General features: G+C 40.0%; 1 protein-coding gene across 4 annotated transcripts in view; it reads right to left on the minus strand.

Moving 5' to 3' along the window:
- The window catches only part of CTDSPL2 (CTD small phosphatase like 2), a 75,218-nt gene extending 51,415 nt beyond the window's left edge, over positions 1 to 23,803 (minus strand). For 2 of the 4 annotated variants that reach the window (XR_009695037.1, XM_061156413.1), the window contains exon 1: positions 23,622 to 23,794. The gene's annotated coding sequence lies outside the window, so the exon portion shown is untranslated. Of the gene's footprint in view, positions 1 to 23,621 lie in introns of all 4 variants that reach the window. The other 2 variants (XM_061156415.1, XM_061156414.1) reach the window with 2 other exon arrangements.
- Positions 23,804 to 24,622: the final 819 nt, after the last annotated feature.

Below are 24,622 nucleotides of genomic sequence, written 5' to 3' on the forward strand. Positions count from 1 at the left end.
CCCATGCCCACTGGCTGGTGACCCACAAACTGGAGAACAATAATACCAGAGACGTTCTCCCGCTGTTGTAAAGGTTCTCAATTCCACATCAGGCTTCCCAGCCTGGGGATCCAACAAAGGGACTAGGAATCTCCAGGGAACCTGACCTTGAAGGCCAGAGGGATTTGTTTATAGGACTAGGGGAAACAGAAACTGCAGTCTTGGAGGGTACAAAAAATCTAGTGCACACCAAGACCCAGAAGAAAGGAGCAGTGACCCCACAGGAGACTGAACAAAAATACCGATTGGTATTGGAGAGTCTCCTGTAGGGGTGGGGGTCGGCAGGGGCTCAGCACAGAGATGGGGTGCTGGCGGCAGCAGATGGGGCAGGCCCCCTCAGCGTAAACCCTCTTGAAAGTAACCATTAACCCTACCATAGAGGCTGTAGAACCCAGGGCCAACTACCAGGGAGGGAGGGAAACCCCACTCATCAGCAGAAACTGGGTTAAAGGTTTACTGAGCGAGGCCCTGCCCACCAGAGCAAGACCCAGTTTTTCTCACCACCAGTTCCTGCCATCAGGAAGCTTACACAAGCCTCTTAGCCTCCTCCATTAGAAGAAGCAAGAACCACAGTCTCACACCGGCTCAAACAGAAACCACATTATCAAAAATTAATTAGGATGAAAAAGCAGAAAGTTATGTCCCAGATTAAGGGACAAGATAAAACCCCAGAAAAACAACTAAATGAAGTGGAGATATGCAACTTTCCAGAAAAAGAATTCAGAATAATGATAGTGAAGATGATCCAGGATCTTGGGAATACAATGGAAAAGATGCAAGAAATATTTACCAAAGACCTGCAAGAACTAAAGAACAGAGATGAACAGTACACTAGAAGGAACAAAATAACTGAGGCAGAACAGATAAATGACCTGCAGGACAGAATAGTGGAAATCACTGTCATAAAACATAATACAGAAAAAAGAATGGAAGAAATGAAGACAGCCTAACAGACCTCTAGAACAACGTTAAACACAACAACATTCACATTACAGGGGTCCCAGAAGGAGAAGAGAGAGAGAGAAAGGACCTGAGAAAACATCTGAAGAGATAATAGCTAAAAAATTTCCCTAACACGGGAAAGGAAAGTCAACCAAGTTCAGGAAGCACAGAGTCCCAGGCAGGATAAACCCAAGAAAAAACACACCAAGACACATAGCAACCAAACTGACAAAAGTTAAAGACAGAGATAAAATATTCAAAGTAACAAGGGAAAAAAGGACAAATAACATACAAGGGAACTCCCATCAAGCTATCAGCTGATTTCTCAACAGAAACTCTACAAGCCAGAAGGGAATGGCATGATATATTTCCAGTGATGGAAGGGAAGAACCCACAGCCAAGAATACTCTACCCAGCAAGACTCAGATTTGATGGAGAAATCAAAAGCTTTCCAGTCAAGCAAAAGTTAAGAGAATTCAGCACCACCAAACCACCTTTATAGTAAATGCTAAAGGAACTTCTCTAGACAGGAAATGAGAAGGAAAAGACCTACCTACAGAAAATAAACCCAAAACAGTTAAGAAAATGGTAATAGGATCAAATGAACCAATCAAAAGACAGGAGAGGCTGGCTGGGCAGATGAAACATGTGCATACATGTACTTCCACTTACCACGTCACTCTGCTTGACCCCCCCCCCCCATTGTTTGTAATTATTTTATATTGTTAATCATGTTCCCATTAAGGCTTGCAATTGTAATTACCTTCTATTTTTTGTCAGGCTGTTGATTGTGAAAACTGACAGATATCTTTTACAATTGTGATTATGTAACTGTTACTCACTTAATACTACTGCATCATGACTGGTCAACAGAAAAATGATAGAACTCTATATCAACCAGAACTAATATTTAATAGAAACACATGTAATCACTTTTTAAAATCTAGATGCATATCAGAATTATCTTGACATTTTTTGAAAAATACAAATGTCCAAGTATCAATTTTTTTTCTCCAGAGCTCCAGATATGTTTCTAATGAGCAGTCATTTTTTAAAAACAACTGGATTATATGATGATCTTTTATCTAGGTTGTTTCACTTTCTCTGTTTCATATTCAGTGTTCCCATTTCACTTAGTTTATGTTTTCCAATTTTTCCATCTCTTTTTGATGTTCTTTCTACTATCAAGCATAGTAGAAAAGCTTTGTATAGATATAAATAATATATACAACATGTGTATTTTAGAAACTTATGAATTTTTGCCTAACTAAAAACTTTATGACATTTTTATTCCACTTGTTTGACTTAGTGTGAATAGAATGCTAAATTTCTGATTTAAAAAAACAGACATGCAACAAGCAACAAAGGTTTATTGTACAGCACAGGGAACGACAGTCAGTGTCTTGTGAAGTGAAGTGAAAGTCGCTCAGTCGTGTCTGACTCTTTGTGACCCAATGGACTATACAGTCCATGGAATTCTCCAGGCCAGGATACTGGAGTGGGTAGCCTTTCCTTTCTCCAGGGGATCTTCCCAACCCACGGATCAAACCCAGGTCTCCTGCATTACAGGTGGATTCTTTACCAGCTGATCCACAAGGGAAGCCCAAGAATACTGGAGTGGGTAGCCTATCCCTTCTCCAGCAGATCTTCCTGACCCAGGAACTGAACCGGGGTCTCCAGCATTGCAGGCGAATTCTTCACCAACTGAGCCATCAGGGAAGCCAAGCTTTCAAAACCTCAGGTTATCTCCATTTGCACTTGCAATTTCTAGCCCCTTTCAGTGTTTTTCAGATGGCTACCACTGTTTCAGCATCAAATCCAAACTGAAAATATTCAGGTACGGCATTATCCCATAGAACTTTCTGTGTCTGCACTGTCCCATACGGCAGCCACTAGACCCAGATGAAAACGAAGCGCTTAACACGCAGCTACTGTGACCGAGGAACTGAATTTTTAATTTCACTTCATTTTTATTAATTTAATTTTAAATAGCCACCTGTGCCTAGTGGCTATCATATTAGAGAGTGCATGTCTAGAGGACGAATCTTATAATAACCTATAATGGAAAATAATTTCAAAATTAATATATATGCATATGCATAACTGAGTCACCTAACTGCACGTGAAACATGTGACTCCACTGCGTCTCAGTGAGATATATGTATCAGGGGAAACTCACGTATCAGAAAGAAAACATGAGGGCGTCAATCTCAACCCTCTCATTTTATTGATGAGAAAATTAATGACTGGCAAAACTGTCCCAAGACTCAGTAGTTGAGAATATTCCCCGAATTAGATCTGTTGAAGAGACGACTAAGAATAGAATGAAAACTACTATACTAAGAATTAAGAGATGTTACTTCTAATCCTACTTCAATCATCACTAAACTATAGTCACTTAACTACTTTTTCCCCTATATAATGAATACATTCATCTTGATGCTCAAAATGAAAATGGATTTAGAAAAGGCTATGAAGTGCAGAGGACATACAACTACTCACAGCAGTGAATGCAGTCCCAGAAAGGTCTGACCTGTTAGGCACGCTAAACTCCTAAAGGTACAGAAATTCTTGGCAGAGTAGGGTCTTACAGACAAATTAAGAAGCTGAAGAAGTGATGTCTTTAATAACCCAACACAATGTCCACAGAAAAAGAGTTAGGATGCCTCCCTTTTTTAAAATACAGAAAGTTCACACATGCGCACACACAAAATCTATTTCAACCAAAAAACCAAACTCAAACGCTTCACCAGAAGAGTACTAAAATATTTTTCAAAATAACCATTTGTTTTTCATCGCCAAATGGTGCTCAGTTTTTAAGTCATCCCCAAATAAAATAAATACTTTTTTCCTAAAGAGTCAATGTGAACTTCTAAAGGGATCTACTCAAGGCATGTATTACTTAAAAACTCTATTTACAGTGTATAAATTTTGTTTTAATTTCCTTGTTCTTCAGCACAGCACTCCTTAGAAAAGGAAAATTCCCATAAAGCAAATGCAAAGGGGAATTTTTCACAAAGAAAGTTGTTTGTATTTGATTTTAAATTTTTTTTAATATTTTCAAAAATATCTATGAATGAACCTGTCTTCAATCCAGAATCATTCAGTGAAAATGAAATTCAGACATCAACATCCACCAGCATGCTCACTGGCTTCTGTCTCATCTACAGCACTGTGCAGCAAAAGCAGCCTAAGACAACACGTAAACGCGTGGACACAGCTGTGCGCAAAGCAAACAAACAAACGTCTAGAAGCACAGTCGCCCAACCACGGGCAGCAGGCTGCAGACAGGCACTAAGCGACTTTATGACAGAAAATCAGACTATTCTAAACTTTTCAATAGCAATGCTGCATGCCAGATGAAAATGGAATAATATATTTAAAATAAAATAATCAAGGGAAGAACACACAGACCAAAGATTTTATATCCAACAAAAGTAACTTGCAAAAATAATGGCTATGGACAAACTATTACCAATATGTAAGAATCTGGGGAATACTGTGCTCAGGGAATCCTTCCTGAAAAATTTAATGAGCACTTCAGAAAACCAAATTGACTACAGGTATTCCTTTAGAACCACTGGAAATTGTCAAACATATAGCTACTCACAGTTATCGTGCATGTAATAGCTATATTCTCTGACAACATAAATGTAGATTTACTCAACCATTTAAAAGTGAGGGAGAGACTTTCCTGGTGGCTAGGACTCCAAACTTCCCCTGCAAGGGGCATCTATTTGATTCCTGGTAGGGAAACTAAGATCCCACATGCCACCCAGCACGGCCAAAAAAGAAGGAAAGTAAAGGAAGAGTAGGGAGAGCACTGCCAAAAAAAAAAAAAAGAAGTGTATAGTGCTTCGGTAATCATATATATCCTCTTCAAATCTTCCAGTATTGGTATTGCTACTCTGAGACTGCTGTGAGATTAGTTTAATTAATATTTTGATTTCTAAGTCCAAGTCTGTCATCTACTAGGTTCTTGAGAACCAAGACACAGTATGGAACAAAACAACAGGGATGCAAGACAGAGAAAGTTAAAATAAAGTTCCTCAAATTCTGACTAGGGCCAAGTTAAGATGTCAACAAATCCTGTCCTCAAAAAGCAACAATACAATTGGACAAATGACAAAAACTAACATATCAGTTCAGTTGAGTTGCTCAGTCGTGTCCGACTCTATGCAACCCCGTGGACTGCAGCATACCAGGCCTCCCTGTCCGTAACCAACTCCAGGAGCTTGCTCAAACTCATGTCCATTGAGTCGGTGATGCCATCCAACCATCTCATCCTCTGTTGTCTCCTTCTCCTCCTGCCTTCAATCTTTCCCAGCATCAGGGTCTTTTCAGATGACTCAGTTCTTCCCATCAGGTGGACAAAGTATTGGAGTTTCAGTTTCAACATTAATCCTTCCAATGAACACTCAATGATCTTCCAGATCATTGGACTGGACTCAAACAATCCTTCCAATGATTTCCTTTAGGATGGACTGGTTGCATCTCCTTACAGTCCAAGGGACTCTCAAGAGTCTTCTCCAACACCACAGTTCAAAAGCATCAATTCTTTGGCACTCAGCTTTCTTTATAGTCCAACTCTCACATCCATGCATGACTACTTGGAAAAACCATAGCCTTGACTAGATGGACCTTTGTTGGCAAAGTAATGTCTCTGCTTCTTAATGTGCTGTCTAAGTTGATCATAACTTTCCTTTCAAGGAGCAAGAATCTTTTAATTTCATGGCTGCAATCACCATCTGCAGGGATTCTGGAGCCAAAAAAAAAAAAAAAAGTCTGTCACTGTTTCCACTGTTTCCACATCTATTTGCCATGATGTTACAGGACCAGATGTCATAATCTTGGCTTTCTGAATGCTGAGCTTTAAGACAACTTTTTCACTCTCCTCTTTGGCTTTCATCAAGAGGCTCTTTAGTTCTTCTTCACTTTCTGCCATAAGGGCGGTATCATCTGCATATCTGAGGTTATTGATATTTCTCCTGGCAATCTTGATTCCAGCTTGTGCTGCCTCCAGCCCAGCGTTTCTCATGATGTACTCTGCACATATGTTAAATAAGCAGGGTGACAATACACAGCCTTGACGTACTCCTTTTCCTATTTGGAACCAGTCTGTTGTTCCATGTCCAGTTCTAACTGTCGCTTCCTGACCTGCATACAGGTTTACAGGAGGCAGGTCAGGTAGTCTGGTATCTCTTCAGAATTTTCCAGTTTATTGTGACCCACACAGTCAAAGGCTTTGGCATAGTCAATAAAGCAGAAATAGATGTTTTTCTGGAACTTTCTTGCTTTTTCGATGATCCAGCAGATGTTGGCAATTTGATCTCTGGTTCCTCTGCCTTTTCTAAAACCAGCTTGAACATCTGGAAGTTCACGGTTCACGTATTGCTGAAACCTGGCTTGGAGAATTTTGAGCATTACTAGCATGTGAGATGAGTGCAATTGTGCGGTAGTTTGAGCATTCTTTGACATTGCCTTTCTTAGAGATGGGAATGAAAACCAACTTTTTCCAGTCCTGTGGCCACTGCTGAGTTTTCCAAATTTGCTGACGTATTGAGTGAAGCACTTTCACAGCATCATCTTTTAGGATATGAAATAGCTCAACTGGAATTCCATCATCTCCACTAGCTTTGTTTGTAGTGATGCTTCCTAAGGCCCACTTGACTTCACATTCCAGGATGTCTAGCTCTAGGTGAGTGATCACATCATTGTGATTATCTGGGTCGTGAAGATCTTTTTTGTATAGTTCTTCTGTGTATTCTTGCCACCTCTTCTTAGTATCTCCTGCTTCTGTTAGGTCCATACCATTTCTGTCCTTTATTGAGCTCATCTTTGCATGAAATGTTCCCTTGTTATCTCTAAATATCTTGGAAGAGGTCTCTAGTCTTTCCCATTCTATTGTTTTTCTCTATTTCTTTGCACTGATCATTGAGGAAGGCTTTCTTATCGCTCCCTGCTATTCTTTGGAACTCTGCATTCAGATGAGTATATCCTTCCTTTTCTCTTTTGCTTTTCATGTCTCTTCTTTTCACAGCTATTTGTAAGGCCTCTGCAGACAGCCATTTGGGTTTTTTGCATTTCTTTTTCTTGGGGATGGCCTTGATCCCTGTCTCCTGTACAATGTCACAAACCTCTGTCCATAGTTCATCAGATACTCTGTTTATCAGATCTAGTCCCTTAAATCTATTTCTCACTTCTACTATATAATCGCTAAGGGATTTGATTCAGGTCATACCTGAATGGTCTAGTGGTTTTCCCTACTTTCTTCAATTAAAGTCTGAATTTGGCAATAAGGAGCTCATGATCTGAGCCACAGTCAGCTCCCGGTCTTGTTTCTGCTGACTGTATAGAGCTTCTCCACCTTAGGCTGCAAAGAACATAATCAATCTGATTTCAGTGTTGACCATCTGGTGATGTCCATGTGTAGAGTCTTCTCTTGTGTTGTTGGATAAGGGTGTTTGCTATGTCCAGTGCCTTCTCTTGGCAAAACTCTGTTAGCCTTTGCTCTGCTTCATTCTGTACTCCAAGGCCAAATTTGCCTGTTACTCCAGGTGTTTCTTGATTTCCTAACTTTGCATTCCAGTCCCCTATAATGAAATGGACATCTTTTTTTGGGTATTAGTTCTAGAAAGTCTTGTAGGGTCTTCATAAAACCATTCAACTTCAGCTTCTTCAGCATTACTGTCTGGGCATAGACTTGGACTACCATGATATTGAATGGTTTGCCTTGGAAACGAACAGAGATCATTCTGTCATTTTTGAGATTGCATCCAAGTACTGCATTTTGGACTCTTTTGTTGACTATGACGGCTACTCCATTTCTTCTAAGGGATTCTTGCCCACAGTAGTAGACCTGGAGAGTTCATCTTTCAGTGTCCTATCTTTCTGTCTTTTCATACTGTTCATATCATATCATACTGTTCATACCATATCAGCACCATGGAAATCAACCAAAGGCATACAACATCTGAGAGTACTTTAAAAAACACTCAACTATCAGCAAAAACACTGAAGTGTCTGAAAACAAAACAAAACATTGAGAGCCTGTGTCATTCTTGTTCGGGGCTGCTCCACTCTACACCCATCTGCAAGCACCCAAAGTCTGGCAGGCTGAGAGGGCTGGTAGCTTTGAGGTTACCATAAAAAAAAGCTCACATGATTGAGTGCAGTTGGACAATGACCACATTCTGGTGGTATCATCAGTTTAAGTGACAACTCTGGTGTAAGTGATCATTTCTGTGGCAGAACTAGGAGGACCCAGTCTTCCCCATCCTTGAGCTCTGGGGCTGCTGGGACAATATTCCTGGCAGAGGAATACACGCACAGCAACAACTGCAGAGGCACAAGCTAGCACTCACTCCTGGCCAACTCTGCAGCTGTATGTAAGAACACAGGGGATACAAAGTGAACCCATGTAAAATAGGAGCTGGAAAAGACCTGCAAAAGGCCTGAACTTTGAAAGTGCACCCCACACAAATCCACAGGTAGAGACAGAGGCATTACTGCACAAGATGTTTAGGCATATTTGTTCAATCATTAGCTTACCAGAAGGCAATGCAGACACCAGGGTGTGCTCTAGTAATCAAAGCTTCAAAATTAAAACAAAAATTAAAAAACAAAACAAAAAATAACACCAACAGCAAACTAAGCAAAGTCATCAGTAGCTATATCCTGCAGGAAGGCATATTCCACAGATTTTGCCTATGGGAATTATGAAACAACCAACCTTCAGGGAAAAATTCTGAATCTAGAGTGGCTATATGTTATCTAAGGGGCTGGTTTTCAACAAAAAAATTATGAGACACGCAAAGAAACAGGAAAAAATGACCCAAACTTGGTAGGGGGAGGGGGAAGCTGTGAATATGTATTATATGCCAGGCTTACAACAATCCAAGGAGAGGAATGGATAACTATTTAGTGTATGAAAGACAAAATTCACTCTTGATCCCTTACAAATTTAAAAAATTCTCTATTTCAAGTGTACAAATTTTTTATCTAAAACATATGTTGTTAGAAGTCTTTAAAAGCACAAAAATACGATAAGAACTCACATGATTCCTCAGTCCAGAGATGACTGAAATGTGGATGTGTATTACTGACTGTCTAACACATGGACATCTTACTCAGTAGTTAGTCACCCACAGTTACGATCTGACTTGTTTCTCCCATTTTACACTACTGCCCAGTCACTCAGTGTACGGCTCTGTGCAACCCCACGGGCTGCAGCCCACCAGGCTCCTCTGCACATGGAATTTTCCAGGCAAGAATGCTGGAGTGGGTTGCCATTTCCTACTTCATTTTATTCTGTTAACTCCCTACTAATAGTCTCTGAAAAATATGAGAACGTAATTTTTAATGGCCACATAATATTCCAACATTCAGATAAATGTTCTACAATTTATATGGCCACTGACCTGTCAGGAAATTAAACTCTTCATAATTACTCACTAATATCACTTCAAATGTAATAACCTTATATACAAATTTCAGTCCAAATATCTGATTCTTAATCTCTTAGAAGGGAATTTATTAGGTCAAAAATGGTTAACACTGGTTAGTACCTCTAGAAATACTAACAAAGTATTTTTTGGAAAGATGGTTTCAACCAGCAGGATACAAAGAATCTGACGAAATAAACATCAGAATTTATTTTTAATTTTCAAAATGTTTGCTAATTAAAAGTAAAAATTATTTTAAATTATAATCATAACTAGTAAAACTAAACATTTTAATTCTATTTATAGGTTACCTACATTTCACAATTTTTTAAATGTCTATGGATGCCCTTTTCTCATTTTTTCCCTAAGAATCTAAAATACTAAGGCTGAGAAAAACTTTGGTTCAACCTTCCCAACCAAAACAGAAACCTCTAAGGTAGCATTCCTGTCTAAAGGTAATCTAGAATCTGCTGGAATGCTTAAAGAGACAGAGTTTACTGCATAATAATGCAAACGTTAAGAAATATTAAATGAACTCTAAACAAAAAATCATTTTTAAACTGAGTAAATCCTGCAAATATGTACTGTCACTCTCCTCACTTAATAAATGTCTAAGAATTTAACTCTAGCAACTTGGTTAGCCATAATTTTCCCTGTTTTAAACACGAAGTTTAAAAATTATATAATCTTTCTTAGTTTGCCAATTAAGGCCTAATTTTGAGGAGTTTAGGTGTTTGCAATATTTTTCCCCAACTCCCCAAAATAACAGAACTATATTTAATACTTTAAAATAAAGGTTTAAATGTCAATGCTTATCTGAATACAGAAACATAATCCAACCAAATATTACATACAATCAAAGCACTGTGTAAAAAGTACTATGTTGGTTTTCTGGTAGGTTGACTTCCAAAGACCCAACTGTCAACTCATTCATTCCAAACATAAAGTAACTGTTTCAGCTACAGAAAAGGTTAAAGTGATATATAATGAATAGCTGTCCTTTAAAAAGTAGTACTCATTATTACCATTTCACTTTTTTCATTATTTCCACTCTACGACAGAAAGAAAATAAGATGGAGACAATGGCAAAAGTGTGTTACTCTCCAGATTAATTTCAATAAAAATAACCAGCAATGTAAAAATAGTCTCATTAAAAAAATTTTAATTAATTAAAAAATTTATCAAAATTTTCAATTTTCTATACCCTGCTTTGTTTTTTACTTCTGATCTTTTTCTAACAGTTATTCACAACGGGTGATTTTACTGCAAACAAAGGGCTAAGCAGGTTAAGAGAAAGAGCGGTTCTGGGAAAAGATAAGGGAAACTATAGAGGAGCTGCTGACCACAAGATAGTTTTGGGGGAATCAGTGTTTAGGTAAAAAAAAGTAATCTAGGGCCAGTTAAGAAATTATTCTCTTTCTTTAGTGCCAGTTTAGCCAATTTGAACACTTTTCTTTGGTTCAAACCAAAGAGAAGGCAAGGGAGTTATCTCCCAAGCAACTTGAGACCAAAGAAGTCACGGAATTACAAACTACAGCTTCCAAAAAGAGAGTTCCCCTGACTAGTAACTGGAGTTTCGCCTAAAGATCCATTTTTATACATTAATAGGGCTCTGCCTATGGGAAGGAAAAAGCTGGGGAAAATGCCACTACCAGCATAACAAAAACTACAGAATTAAACTTTTCCTGAAAAAAGAGAGAGCTGAGGACCCAGGCCAACCAAACAAAGATACAAGATAAGACAAGCCCTTTCTAGGAGACAGGATGTAAGCACTGGCTTACCTGTGGCAGAGCAAGCCGAGACAGTGGTGCCATAAAAGCAGGTAAAAAGAATCCATCTCAATTGTTAATATAAACTCCTAAAGGCAAAGTGCAGGCAAGCACAGGCCTGTACCACTCCTGGGAGCAGCAGACACAACGGGAACCCAGACCTATTTATAGGCCCTCCGCCACAGACCCCTACCAGGTGCTCACCATGTGGGGACACGAGACTGGAGAGCCTTCCTCTGTGACACAGAGCTGAAGACTGGAGCAGCTGGGGGCTCCCTACCAGATCCTTCTTCTCTAAGGAACAAACACTGGAAGGCAGGAGGAAGGGGAGCAAGGGCAGTGCCCCGGAGCCTCGGTCAAGACGTCACTAGGATGGGGCAGAGTGCAAGCAAAGCCCTCTACTGATCCCTCTTCACGACTGCAGGGGCAGGTCTCGGGCCCGGATCTCAGACCACCTAAGGCAGGGTCTTCCAAACAAGATGTGTAAAGATACAAGGCCCAGTTTGGCATCCCGCAGCAATATCACTGAAAGCCCACACCCGCTCTGACGCCCAGAGCCTATCCAAGACTGAGACTGGATGAGGACAAAGGACTTCCAGACTCCATCGCCAGGTTAACAAGCACCAACTGCACTTACCTCTGGGAAAGGGTTAGGGGCACCTCGATTCCACACAGAGCTACAGGCACGCAGGGAAAGCCAAAATCTGGGAGTCGACTGGGAAAACCGAGGAACACTTTCTCATACCTCCACTTCTAGCCTAAGCACAAGGTAACACTAGAGAAATCTGAAGCCAATGGTGCACTTGAGGTATCCTGTGAAACAACAAAACCAAGACAGCTTGACGGAACCCTCTGACTACGACACAGGATATGCAATTTTCCAGGTATAAACACTACTTAGTCTTTCCTGCCCTATTCATGATACTCAGAATTCAATAAAATACTGCAAAACACACTCTCAAAAAGAAGAAAATACCACCTACCATCAAAAAGCAACAGAAAATCAATGAAGTTAAAAACAGAAAACTTAGTAAAACCAAAAGTTGATTGTTCTTTTTTTTTTAATCAATAAACTGATAAACCCCTAGCAAGAACGGGGAAAAAAAGAGAGAATACACAAATTATCAATATTGAGAATAGTTCAGTGAACACTACTATACATCCTGAAGCCATTAAAAGAAAAATAATAGACTACTACAATTTTATGCCCACACATTCAACAATTTAGATGAAATGGTCAAACCTCTTAAAAAAAAAAAAAAAAAGTACCACCAAAGCTCACCGGTAACCTGATCATATTTTTAAAAACTGAAATTGCAGAGAAAGTCTCCAACATAAAAACTCCAGACCCAGATGGCTCTGACAGGCTGGGACCTGGGACCCTTTTGCTGTGGTACTCCAAAGCTTGCGCCTGGACAAACCTCTCTTCCAGCAACAAAATTACAAAGAAACGGTATGGGACTAAAAATAACTGCCTGCATGAGCAGTTGAGGCAAATTCTGGACAAAAGATACAAACAGACCAAAAAAACCCCAACAGCCACTTTTGAAGAGCCTGGAACAAAAGCAGGGAGTCCCAAGCAAAAGCAAGACACTAAACATGCCCTCTGCACTCAACACCACCTAAGGGGTAGACAAACCTCCTAAGCCACCCCTCTGGCCCTGGACACACCCCTGCACTCACCCCATACAAGGAACAAGCCCGCTTCCCCACAGGGAGCAAGGGAATCTGTTCCTTGGTCTCACTTCCATCTGCTGCATCAGGGCCCGGATAAAGCCTTACCCGAGTTTCTTCTTTGGCTTCTGGCCAATTTCTATCAATTGGGGAAGGTTAAGAACTCTGGTTGACTTCAACTTCACTGAAGAATTCTACCAACAATTTAAAAAAAACCCAAACAAACCAATCCCCCCCCCCGCCCCCCCCCCCACCCCACTAACCTCGGCAAAACCCAAATCTAAACAAAACTCCTCCAGAAAAGAGAAGGGAACACTTTCCAATTTATTTTAAGAGGCCAACATTTCCTCACCAAAACCAAAGACAATAGGTATTAGTTGGGCCACGTACAGCCAGAAATTACCTACATAATATCTGCAATAGTCTAATTTCATTACCTACACTTAAGAAAGTTTTACACATACATATACAATCTCATTTTGGTAATTTTATCATTTACATTACAAATTAACCATCCTCTAAGTTCTTTAGAGTTCCATTACTAGATAAGTTCTCTGTTATCAGCAATAATAAAATAATACAAGTAAAGACTGGAAAATAATCTGTTGTTCAGGGGCTAAGTTGTGCCCAACTCTTTGCGATCCCACGGACTGCAACACACCAGACTTCCCTGTCCTTCACCACATCCCGGAGTTTGCTCAAACTCATGTCCGTTGTGTCGATGATGCCATCCAACCATCTCGTCCTCTGTCAACCCCTTCTCCTCCTGCCCTCAACCTTTCTCAGCATCAGGGTCTTTTCCAACGAGCCAGCTCTTAGCATCAGCTAGCCAAAGTATTGCAGTTTCAGCATCAGTCCTTTAATGAATATTCCAGGTTGAGTTCCTTTAGGATTGACTGGTTTGATCTCGTTGCTGTCCAAGGGACTCTCAAAAGTCTTCTCCAGACCACAATTCGAAAGCATCAATTCTTCGGTGCTCAGTCTTCTTTGTAGTCCAACTGTCAAATCCGTACATGACTACTGGAAAAACCACAGCTTTGACTATATGGACCCTTTTTTGGCAAAATGATATGCTGTCTAGGTTTGTCATAGCTTTCCTTCCAAAGAGCAAGTGTCTTTTAATTTCATGGCTGCAGTCACCAGTGATTCCGGAGCCCAAGAAAATAAAGTCTGTCACTGTTTCCATATTTTCTCCATCTATCTGCCATGAAGTGATGGGACCAGATACCATGATCTTATTTTTTTGAATGTTGAGTTTCAAGTCAGCTTTTTCACTCTCCTCTTTCAGCCTCATCAAGAGGCTCTTTAGTTCTATTTCACTTTCTGCCATTAGAGTAGTATCATCTGCATATCTGAGGTTTCAGATACTTCTCCCAGTAATCTTGATTCCAGCTTGTGCTTCATCTAGCCCAGAATTTCGTATGATGTACTCTGCATATAAGTTAAATAAACAGGGTGACAATATATAGTCTTGTCATGCTCCTTTCCTAATTTTGAACTTGTCTGTTGTTCTATGGCTGATTCTATGTGTTACTTCTTGACCTGCATACAGGTTTCTCAGAAGACAGACAAGGTGGTCTGGTATTCCCATCTCTTTTAAGAATATTTCAGTCTGCTGTGACCCATGCAGTCAAAAGTTTTAGCATAGTCAATGAAGCAGATGTTTTTCTAGAATTCTCTTGCTTTCTCTATGATCCAACAAATGTTGGCAATTTGATTTCTGGTTCCTCTGCCTTTTCTAAATCCAGCTTGTACATCTGGAAGTTCTTGGTTCACATGGTGCTAAAGCCTAGCTTGAAGGATTTTGAGCACTACCTCACTAGTATGTGAAATGAATGCAATTATACAGTAATTTGAACATCTTTGGCATTGCCTTTCTTTGGGACTGAAATGAAAACTAACCTTTTCCAATCCCGTGGTCACTGCTGAGTTTTTCAAATTTGCTTACATACTGAATGCAGCACTTTAACAGCATTATCTTTAAGGATTTTTAAATGAGTAGGTCAGGGAAATAAATCTACCACTGAAATAGATACAATTTAAGTAGATTATATCACAAAACAAACATAGCAAGCAATAGAAGACATTTCAAGCTTAAGAATTCATGACACTAGAGGGAAAAGTATATAATAGAAAACATTTCCACTTTTTCAACATTTGAACCAGATCTCATTTCAGGAATAGAAAAGTTGATTGTTCAGCAGTCTAATATGAGGCAATTAAGTCTGCTTTCTAAGTATCTGCAGTTTTTGGGGGTGGGAGTGGGGGCTCTTCCAAATTGCATCATTAATTCTTCTTCTTCTAGCTTCTCTATCATCTTTAAAATTTCAGACTCTCATCTAACAGCTTTCTCAACACTTCTACTCTGCACCTCAAATTCAACTTAGCCAAAGCTGAATTCACCTTTCCTATCTCACCCCATTCCTTTTGTATTTTTGCTACTCTACTCTTTTTGTTTTTTCTGCCGCACTGTGTGACATGTGGGATCAAACCCACACCCCCTGCATTGGAAACACAGTCTTTACCACTGGACCACCAGGGAAGTCCCCCTACTCTATTCTTGATCACAAGTTATCTGCCTAATCAATCAAGCCAGAAGTCATCCTAAACACCTAATCATTCTTCTCTCCCTTGTCCCCTAAAGTCAGTCACCAAATCCTGACGATTCTACCTCTAAAATATTTCTCAGTCTGTCTGCTTTAAATTCATCCTCTGCACTCCACAAATCTGCCTGTTCCTGCCTACCAACTCCCTTCAAAATAAAGACTAAACCCTAGTAATATATATAAAACCCTCCAAGATCTACCTCTCCAAATCTTTCTTCATTGCTATCTGCTGCCTCCCTTTTTGCAATCCAGTAACAACAGCTTCCTGCCCACGCGGCTATATCATGCTTCTCCTTCTGTCCTTACTTCATACTCCCTCCTTTCAACTGATTCTTATCCTCATCATTTACAGCTCAGCCCAAGTATCATACACCCCAATAAGTAATCACCCCCACACGCCCATGCCTGTATAAACCTGTGACTATCTCTCTGTAGCTCTTAAAAAATCATATTAAAATAATCTGTTTATACATATTTAACTGCACTAGATTGGAAGAGTGCTGAAGGCAGAGCTCTTATAACTCCAACAACATGGCAAACATAATAGCTCAATCTTTGTTGAACTGAATTGTAATTTTTTTTCATTTCCCTCAAAGAGACTACAGAATGGAGAAAAAACTGTATCACTGAAACACAAAATCCTCACTGCAGTAATCAATTCTTGCTCACAAAAAGAGGTCTACAAATAAAACTAAAAATATTCCTTCCTCATAAGATTTCCTTCCTTCCTCTTCACAAAATCCCTGACCCCAAGCAATACTGGATGCCAACAATTATGGTTGCAAATAGTCTTGTGTGAACAAGATTACAATAATGATATGAGCATAATCTCAGTTGATAATTTGCTACAGAGGTCTTAACTACAAATTTCTATCAACAACAAAATAGTATATTGTATTTGAAGGATTCTTAACAAATTATCTAAAGCTAACCTAATATGCATTCTTTCAAACAAATTTTTGCTAAATAAAAGGGAAACAAAAGTGGGCCAAAAAATACAAAAAATAAAACTATTAAAAAGATCACAAATCAAATTTTAAAGGCAACAGTTTGGGTTTCCCCATAAAATATAGGTATATGTAAGTTATAAACTGGCTATATAAAGAAACTATAATTGCAAAGTTCTGGAGTGAGCTCCTGAGTGAGTTACTAAAGGAATAGCCCCTGGACTGGGAGGCATCAGTCCTGAATCTACCATGTTAGCTGTAACACTGATTAGACATTGATTAAGATATGCAATCATTCTAGCAATCATTTCATTTCCTCAACAGCAAAAGAAGTTATTGGGCATCGTATCTATGCATTTTACTACAAGTAAATTTTACCTTAAAAAAGATCTGTCAAAACAGGAGATGAACCATTAATTAATCTGAGCTGTTTTTATTCTTCTATCACATACAACTCATCTAGAAGCACCCTAATTAAGACAAACATTTACTATGTGTTTGTTAAAAAGTCTTCAGATGGTTCATCATTAAGCAAACAAAGACCAGATGACCCCTTTGGTCTCCTCTAGCTCTGAATTTCTACAAGTCTATTAATTTATACTCTATTACAAACAGTAGCACTATTCAATTTACACTTAAGAAAATGCTAAAAAATCACTGCCTTAATTACACCCCATGACAAAAGTATCAGCATCTGTTTTCACTGTCTCTTCCAGTTGCATAATCTGAAATTAACAGGTTCAGATATTACAACTGTCCACTTTTACTCTCCACTACCTTCCCAAACCCTTCATTAAAAGACTTTACAGAAGGAAGAGATTTCTTGGTCTCTCCCACTTATCATCCAACAAAAGTCAAAAGTCAACCAGAGCAGGAAGATTAAGCAGAGGAGTATTATATGAATCATCAACTTCAAGACAGGGAGATTCTTTTCATTGAGCCCTTCCCAACAAAGTGTGTGATAAAGTGGTCTTTTTAGGTTATTATTACTTGATATGTAATTTTCTCTCTATTATAAACATAATAAAAAGTTGAAAAACACAGGGAAATGTACAAAAAATAAAAGAGCTACGGAGTTAGGTTGATGAAATTAAGACTCTTTAAAGTTTTCTTCAATGAACAACCGAAATTTTTAAAAAACACTTTTTCTAAAACCATGATTAATTTTTCTACAGAAACAAAACATATGGGTTGTTAGATTACTGATGAGTAAATGCTCAATGAAAATATAAACTGATTTTTTTTAACATTTATTTATTTTTGGCCGTGTTGGGTGTTCATCGTGGCACATGGGACCTTCTGCCGCTGGATGCAGGCTTAGTTATTGGCGGCGAGTGGGATCTTAGTTGCCCGACCAAGGATGGAGCCCGGGCCCCCTGCACTGGAAGGCAGATGCTTAGCCACTGGACCACCAGGAAAGTCCCTGACCTGATTTTTTAAAGATGGCATTATTCAGTTTGTTGATCACTAAGGCACAGCCACCAACATATGTGTTTTAAAATACTACCGGGGCTTCCCTGGTGGTACAGTGGATAAGAATCTGCCTGCCAACTCAGGGGACACAGGTTCGATCCCTGGTCCGGGAAGATTCCACATACCACAGAGCAACTAAGCCCATGGGCCACAACTACGGAACCCGTGTGCTGCAATACTAAAGCCCGTGGGTCTAGAGCCATGTTCTGCAACCAGAGAAACCATGGCAGTAAGAAGCCCAGGCACCTCAACAGCAACTGCAGAAAGCCCCAGCACAGCCACGAAGACCCAGTGTAACCGAATAAATAACTTTTTACAAAGCTGGGGAAAGAGGACAAGGTGATGAAAAGGGAAAATGATTTTTTAAAAAAATACTATGTCAGGACCCCAACTTAAAACTTTGTATATACTCCGCAGAAATACCATTAGGGCAAAAATCAGTATTTGTTATGTACAGAATGAGACAGCATGTACTTCTGCTGAAGACAGACTTGTATTTCTTTCACCTAAGCTTTAAAGGAATAGCAATTTGAAGACTGTTGTAATTTTAACTACCTGCAACATAACTTACACATGTTGTAAAAAGAGCATTCTATTACACAGCATGAAAAGAATTCATACCAATAAAACTTTATAACAAGATGTGCTATTCTAGAAAAAATATAAAATTATGAATTCCTAAGAACTGAGTATTACAATACTCATGAGAAAAGCACATGGGAAATCTGTCACTCCAGTCTATTACTTTTCATCATATTTCTATCCTTTCTACGGAATATACATATATTCCAACATATATAATGTTTTAAATTTACTAGAGTTACCTGTATATATGCAAGTTACAATGCACTTACTGGATACATTAACAAAGAAAAAGTTGAAGAATAAAAAAGTAAAGTCAATTTTGGCAAAATTTTCCTAAAAGTACTTTTTAAGTAGTTCTCACCAAAATTGTGCAAGCAGAGGGATACAACTATTTATACTTTTTTAATAAAAACTTCTATTTAAAGAAAGTTAATTTTATATTCAAGTTACTCTCTGGTCAGTAGAAATATGAAACTCTCAGACCACATTAATTTGATAGTAAGAAAAGAATCAATGAGACGTTGGCAAAAATGAGAATTAGTTTTTAACTAAAAATCTTTGAGTACCTGAAATAATTTCCTACTACTCATATTACTACCTACCAAAGAAAAACTAATCCTTATGATTGAGATAAACTGAAGACAAAAAGTTAAAACTTCCCTGGTGGCTCAGTAAGGAATCCACCTGCCAATGCAGGAGATCCAGGTTCAATTCCTGGTCTGGGAAGATCCCACATGCTGTGGGCAACTAAGCCTGTGGGCACCAACTACTGAGCCCATCACCCAAGAGCCCAGGCTCCACAACGAGAGAAGCCACCACAATGAGAAGCCCATGGGCCGCAACTAGAGAGCAGCCCCTGCTCACCCCAACTAGAAAAAGCCTTCATCACGCAACAAGGGCCCAGCACAGTCAAAAATAATATAAATAATTTTAAAGTTTTAAGAAGAGTGAATTTTTATCAAAATTACTAGTCAAAGATGAGGTATGATCATAATTCTCTAAGAGAAATATCCTCTTGTTTGCTACTACTAAAATATAGGATAAAATAAAATGGGAAAAATTGAAGGCAGAAGGATAAGAGGGTGGCAGAGGATGAGATGGTTAGATAGCATCACTGACTTAATGAACATGAATTTGAGCAAATTCCAGGAAATAGTAAACGACAGGTGAACATGGCATGCTGTAATCCATGGGGTCGCAAAGAGTGGGACACAACTTAGCAACTGAACAACAACAACAAATATTACAAATGAGAGGGAAAAGCATGATAGTTTGAAATGTGATTATAGTTTTCAAACAATTTTTATCATAAAACTAAAGGATTATATTTTATAATTACCTTATTTAACAAAATACACTAAAGCAGGTACTTATAAGGTCAGCAAGAAGTTAATCATCTTCAACTCAACAGGATAATCATACATATTTGGGGATCATCAGGAAGAAAGCAATTACTGAAACACATAATCATAGTTTTTCTCAACTGAAAAGATACTTAATGGTTCTGTATATTTTTCTTTAACAAATATTACACTCTTTTAACAAAATGTATTTTAAATTTCTACTTAAACATTAACTGGTCAACACGAGAAACTTAAAATATCATGTTATGATGCTAACAGATTCTTTATCTCCCTTTCTTATTTATTTTTAGCAATGGCTCTGCTTTTTCAGTTTTCAATTTCTCCATATAGAAATATTTAGTCCAAAGAAAGATATTCTTCCTAAACTATATATAAGCCACTATCACTAAATATAATCCCAATTATTTCTGAACTATTCAAATGCCTTCTACTACTACAATTTTATGTTTCTTTAATCAAAGTAATAAACACATTTCCTTGTTCTAAAATTACTATGCTATTATGAAAACCTGACTGCTAGAACCTCAAGTCAAAGCACAGTTGATGATTCATGTTTTATCTAGATAAACTTCCTTTTCTATAATTTCTCTAAATGAATACAGGAGAGCCTACAATTACCATAAAACATGGGGTCACTAATAGAGTTACAAAGTCTACTGTGACCTTATAGAGAAGACTTTTATGTAAATATTTTACAACATTAATTTTTTTCCAATGGTATTTCAGTGTTTTCCTCCATTCTTTTCTAAAAATACCATAATAAATAGGGCACCTGCAGATGAGGTAAATAAAAGGGCCAGCCAAATCTACAATCCATGTTTGTTCTTAAAGTCTCACAATTCTTCTTGGGACCACACTTAAATTTCACTCATTACTGTCAGATTCATAAGATTTTCAAGACCCCAAGAAGCCCAAGTTTCTCACTATAACCCTACTCCCACCACGCCCTTCTTCCTTAATGTTCCTACACACCACACCTTTCCTGATCATAGCTCACTTCTATGTTCCATTGCCTCTGAATCCTCAACTGTTTGTGGTATCAGCAAATTTCTTTGATAAACTAATCTGTGCTAATACTGTCAATAAAAGGCAAGAGTTTATAAACCATCTCTTCCAGAGAATTTGTAATTTTAAACAAAACATTGTAGAGAGAATTCCATAACACAAAGGAGAGACACAAAGTTTGGCATTGGCTATTCTCAAGTTAAACCACACAGTCAACTGCGGAGTCTAGCTTTGTAAGTAAAAATTAATGTGGGCATACATCAGTAGTGAATGTATGTCTGGCATAGATATACGTGTCATAGCAAATGTGAAGCGGAAACTAAAAGTTGAATGGATTCATCTTTAAGTCCCACTTCTGTTAAATCTTCTCATCTTAAAGAAGAGCAAAGGACCCCTGTAGTCAATCCAATTAAAATGATCAGGTAAGCACCCAAAAGAACTACTTAGAGCATATCATATACGAGGTCTTCTCAGCACACTTGGTATTTATGACTAAAGTGTCTTTTCTAGTTTATACATTCACAACAATTTGGTAAATTACAAATTTAGTTAGATACAGTTTATTCCCAATTCTGACAAACCACTTTGTTCTTTATCACATTAATCCAAAACTCTATGAATGAAGTAATCTTATACCAGTTCATTCAATCTGCAATTAATCCTATAGTTAAAAGTCTATAGAGTCTAGAACATCCTTTCTGAATAGATCGAAGGTTTTTTTAAAAACCGGCACTGGATGGATTCTGCTGCATAATAATCCCATGAAGAATCCTCTTGACCTAAAACCTCAAACATGGGATCAGCTAGATGAATTGAGGAAAGATAAAACACCCCTAATTCTGAATTTCTTAAGCACGGAAAAAAGAATAGCATTACTAGCTCAAATGCAATGTCCAAGAGACACTACGTAGAATATTATAAAACATACCAATTCTATTTGGTTTTTCCATGCAATCCTATTTAGAATTTCTGTACAGTTACAAGTCCACAAAGGTTAAGGACTACACCACTTATGAGCTTTCACAGCCTATCAACCTATATTGAAAAGATTATTAAAAGAATTGGATGAATGAAGAGCTAGAACAATTTGGAAGAGCTCTTAAAGACAAAGTCTACACACAATGTACACTCACCTATCTGTAAAACAAATTTTATTTAAAACATTAATGTTTTATAAACTACAAAAAAAAAAAGGTCACTAAAGTGACCGCATAAAATCTACACTAGACCAATAACTTATTTTATATCCTTTTAAGTCACATATCTGGCCCTACTGTTTAAACAAACTGACTAAGCAAGTATCCAATTGCCCTTACCTCCACTTCCCACCCCCTATTCTTTTTGCTTTGAAGATAAGTATGAAGTTCAACTAAATCCTAAGACTGCTTCATCTAGGAGCTACATTTTACCTTGACTTTCTTTATGACCTTGGGGGGAAATGACAATTATAATACTGTTTGTGTGTTCCTGCTTATTAATGAAATTCAATTCTAATATGCAAACAATAGTGAAATCTTTTAAACTTAACCTAGCGAGTTGAAAGCCTTTGAGTTACAAACATCAAATGATGTGTAAGGTAAACCACATTTTGAAAACTTAATTTGACTAGTTAAAAAAATTACAAAGGCCCCAAATTAAGCAAGATTGAAAAACAATTCTGAGAAACACCAACAGCCTCCTATTACTTCTCTTTATGGGCAACTGATCTGCAAAGTGGAAAATAACAAGAAGGAATAAAAGTAACTAGCCATTTCCTTGCTTTGTAAGGATAACAGCTGGACAACAACCGAAAACTTGGCTAAGAACGGGAAGACGGTATATAAAGAAACCTAGAATCTGAAAATTAAGAAGATAACCTATCTTTGAAGTCACTAATTGTATACATGTGTTGGGCTATTGTCTTATTAGCATTGGAAAGGTAAAGCCCTGCCTTGGAGGAACATCTACTAAGTACATCTCAAGATCTTAGTGCAATTTACCAGCAGTATCTTGGTAGGTATTCCCTAAGGTACTCTAAAGTACTTAACATCCTTCACACAGCCAACCACCACGAGAGAGAGAAGTAAATAAACACGACTGACTTATGCAATTATTCATCACGGAACTGTAGTCAAGAATGCAAAGTAAGTATCTATATAGGCATTTACTACCCAAAGAAAGCGTAGAATGCTACGTACAGTAAGATTCACCCTTAACTGACCACTATAGAAACCAGAGGCCTTCACTCTGGATTTGAAAAAGTAACAATGTCAACTCCACATTTTAACAGCAGACAAACAGTACTTCGTGAAATCTCTTCTTCCAGGTCCTCACAAGGTGAATCTAAAAACTGAGACAGAGCAACGCCCCCTCTAAAAGCACCCTACCGTAAAGAATAAAATAACGAGAACATCAGACAGGTCCAGGTTAGATAAGCAGATCCAAGCCGATAGCCGGGAGGGGCCACAGGTCTGGGGACTAGAGACGTGAGATCGGGGTGTGTTTGGGGGGGTGGGGGGGGAGCAAAGTGACATCCAACCCCAGAAATCACAACACAGGCCGCAGCCTGAGAGCTGAAGCTGGCGGGAAGTGAGCTCCGCTCCGTTCCCGGGGGAGAGTGCAGAGGCGAGCGGCTCCACACCGCGGACGGACGCGCGCCCACAGGGCATGCCTACCCAGGCGCCGGAGCCGCTGGCGAGCCGGGCGCGAAAGGGAGGAGAGCCCGGCAGACGGCCCCGAAGAGGCGGCGGACTACGGCAGGGCGCAGCGGCAGGGTCTGGGCGAGGGGGATTACCTAACTGTGACGACAGAGAAGTGTCCCCGGGCTCCGGCGCCGGCCCCGGCTGCGCAGCGTGTGGTGTCTTTCCCGCTTCGCCCGCAGCAGCAACAGAACCAGCTCCTTCAGCCAGTCGCCATTTCCCGCCTACCGACCTGCGGCACCGCACGGACTGGGACCCGGATGGAACGCGGCCGCCCCGCGCAGGCGCCCTGCCTCCCCGCTCCCCCTCCCGCCGCGACCCCGCGCGGAGGGAGGGAAGGAATGCGGGCGGCTCCGGCGGCCAAAAAAAAAAAAAAAAAAGCCAAAAAAAAAAGAAAAAGAAAAACTACCCCAAGAAACAACTTTACTTCCGTAAAGAGCGCTAGAGTTCCTGCGACCGGAAGAAACTCAGGAGCCCGAGTTCCTGACGAAAACAGACGGCAGGGCCTCGGGGCCGGATGCAGCCACAAGGACAAAATCCGCCGGGCTCCGCCGGGGCGCGGGATGTTTGAGCGTGAGGGGCCTCCGTAGCGGCGGTCGCAGGGGGAGTAGGGAGTAGAGAGGCGGGGACCCGAAGACGGTTTTCCCCCCGCGGCTAACGGAACTGCCTCAGCGCAGCGCGGGGGGGCGGGGGGGGCCGCCCTCGGCCCGGGGGCGGGGCTTGGGGCTGCGCCCCCTGGCGGCTGAGGCGCAGTCCCGGGCCGCGGCGGGCGGGGCCGGCCCGGCGCGCGGGAAGGCGGGGCGCGGACCGCTGCGGGGCCGCGTCCGGCCGGTCCCGGAAGGTCCTCTTTTCCCGCGCGCCGCCTCGAGGGCGCAGCCGTCGCTCGGGGTCACGTGAACCCACGCCTCGCCTGTCGGGCCGTTCAGATAAAGGGGCTCCTCCTACCGCGGGCCCGGGTCAGAGGGCTGACAGACTCACGGCTGAGCATGGACCCGTCTGGGGCGTCCGGTTCCAGTGGAGAAGCAGGAAACCAAGCGTGCTGACGGGAGGCGCATGGTCTGTGCGTAAAATTCCGGGCCGCTCTCGTTATTCCGTC

This window comes from Dama dama, chromosome 12, assembly GCF_033118175.1.
Source record: "Dama dama isolate Ldn47 chromosome 12, ASM3311817v1, whole genome shotgun sequence".
NCBI classification, from domain to species: Eukaryota; Metazoa; Chordata; class Mammalia; order Artiodactyla; family Cervidae; genus Dama; species Dama dama.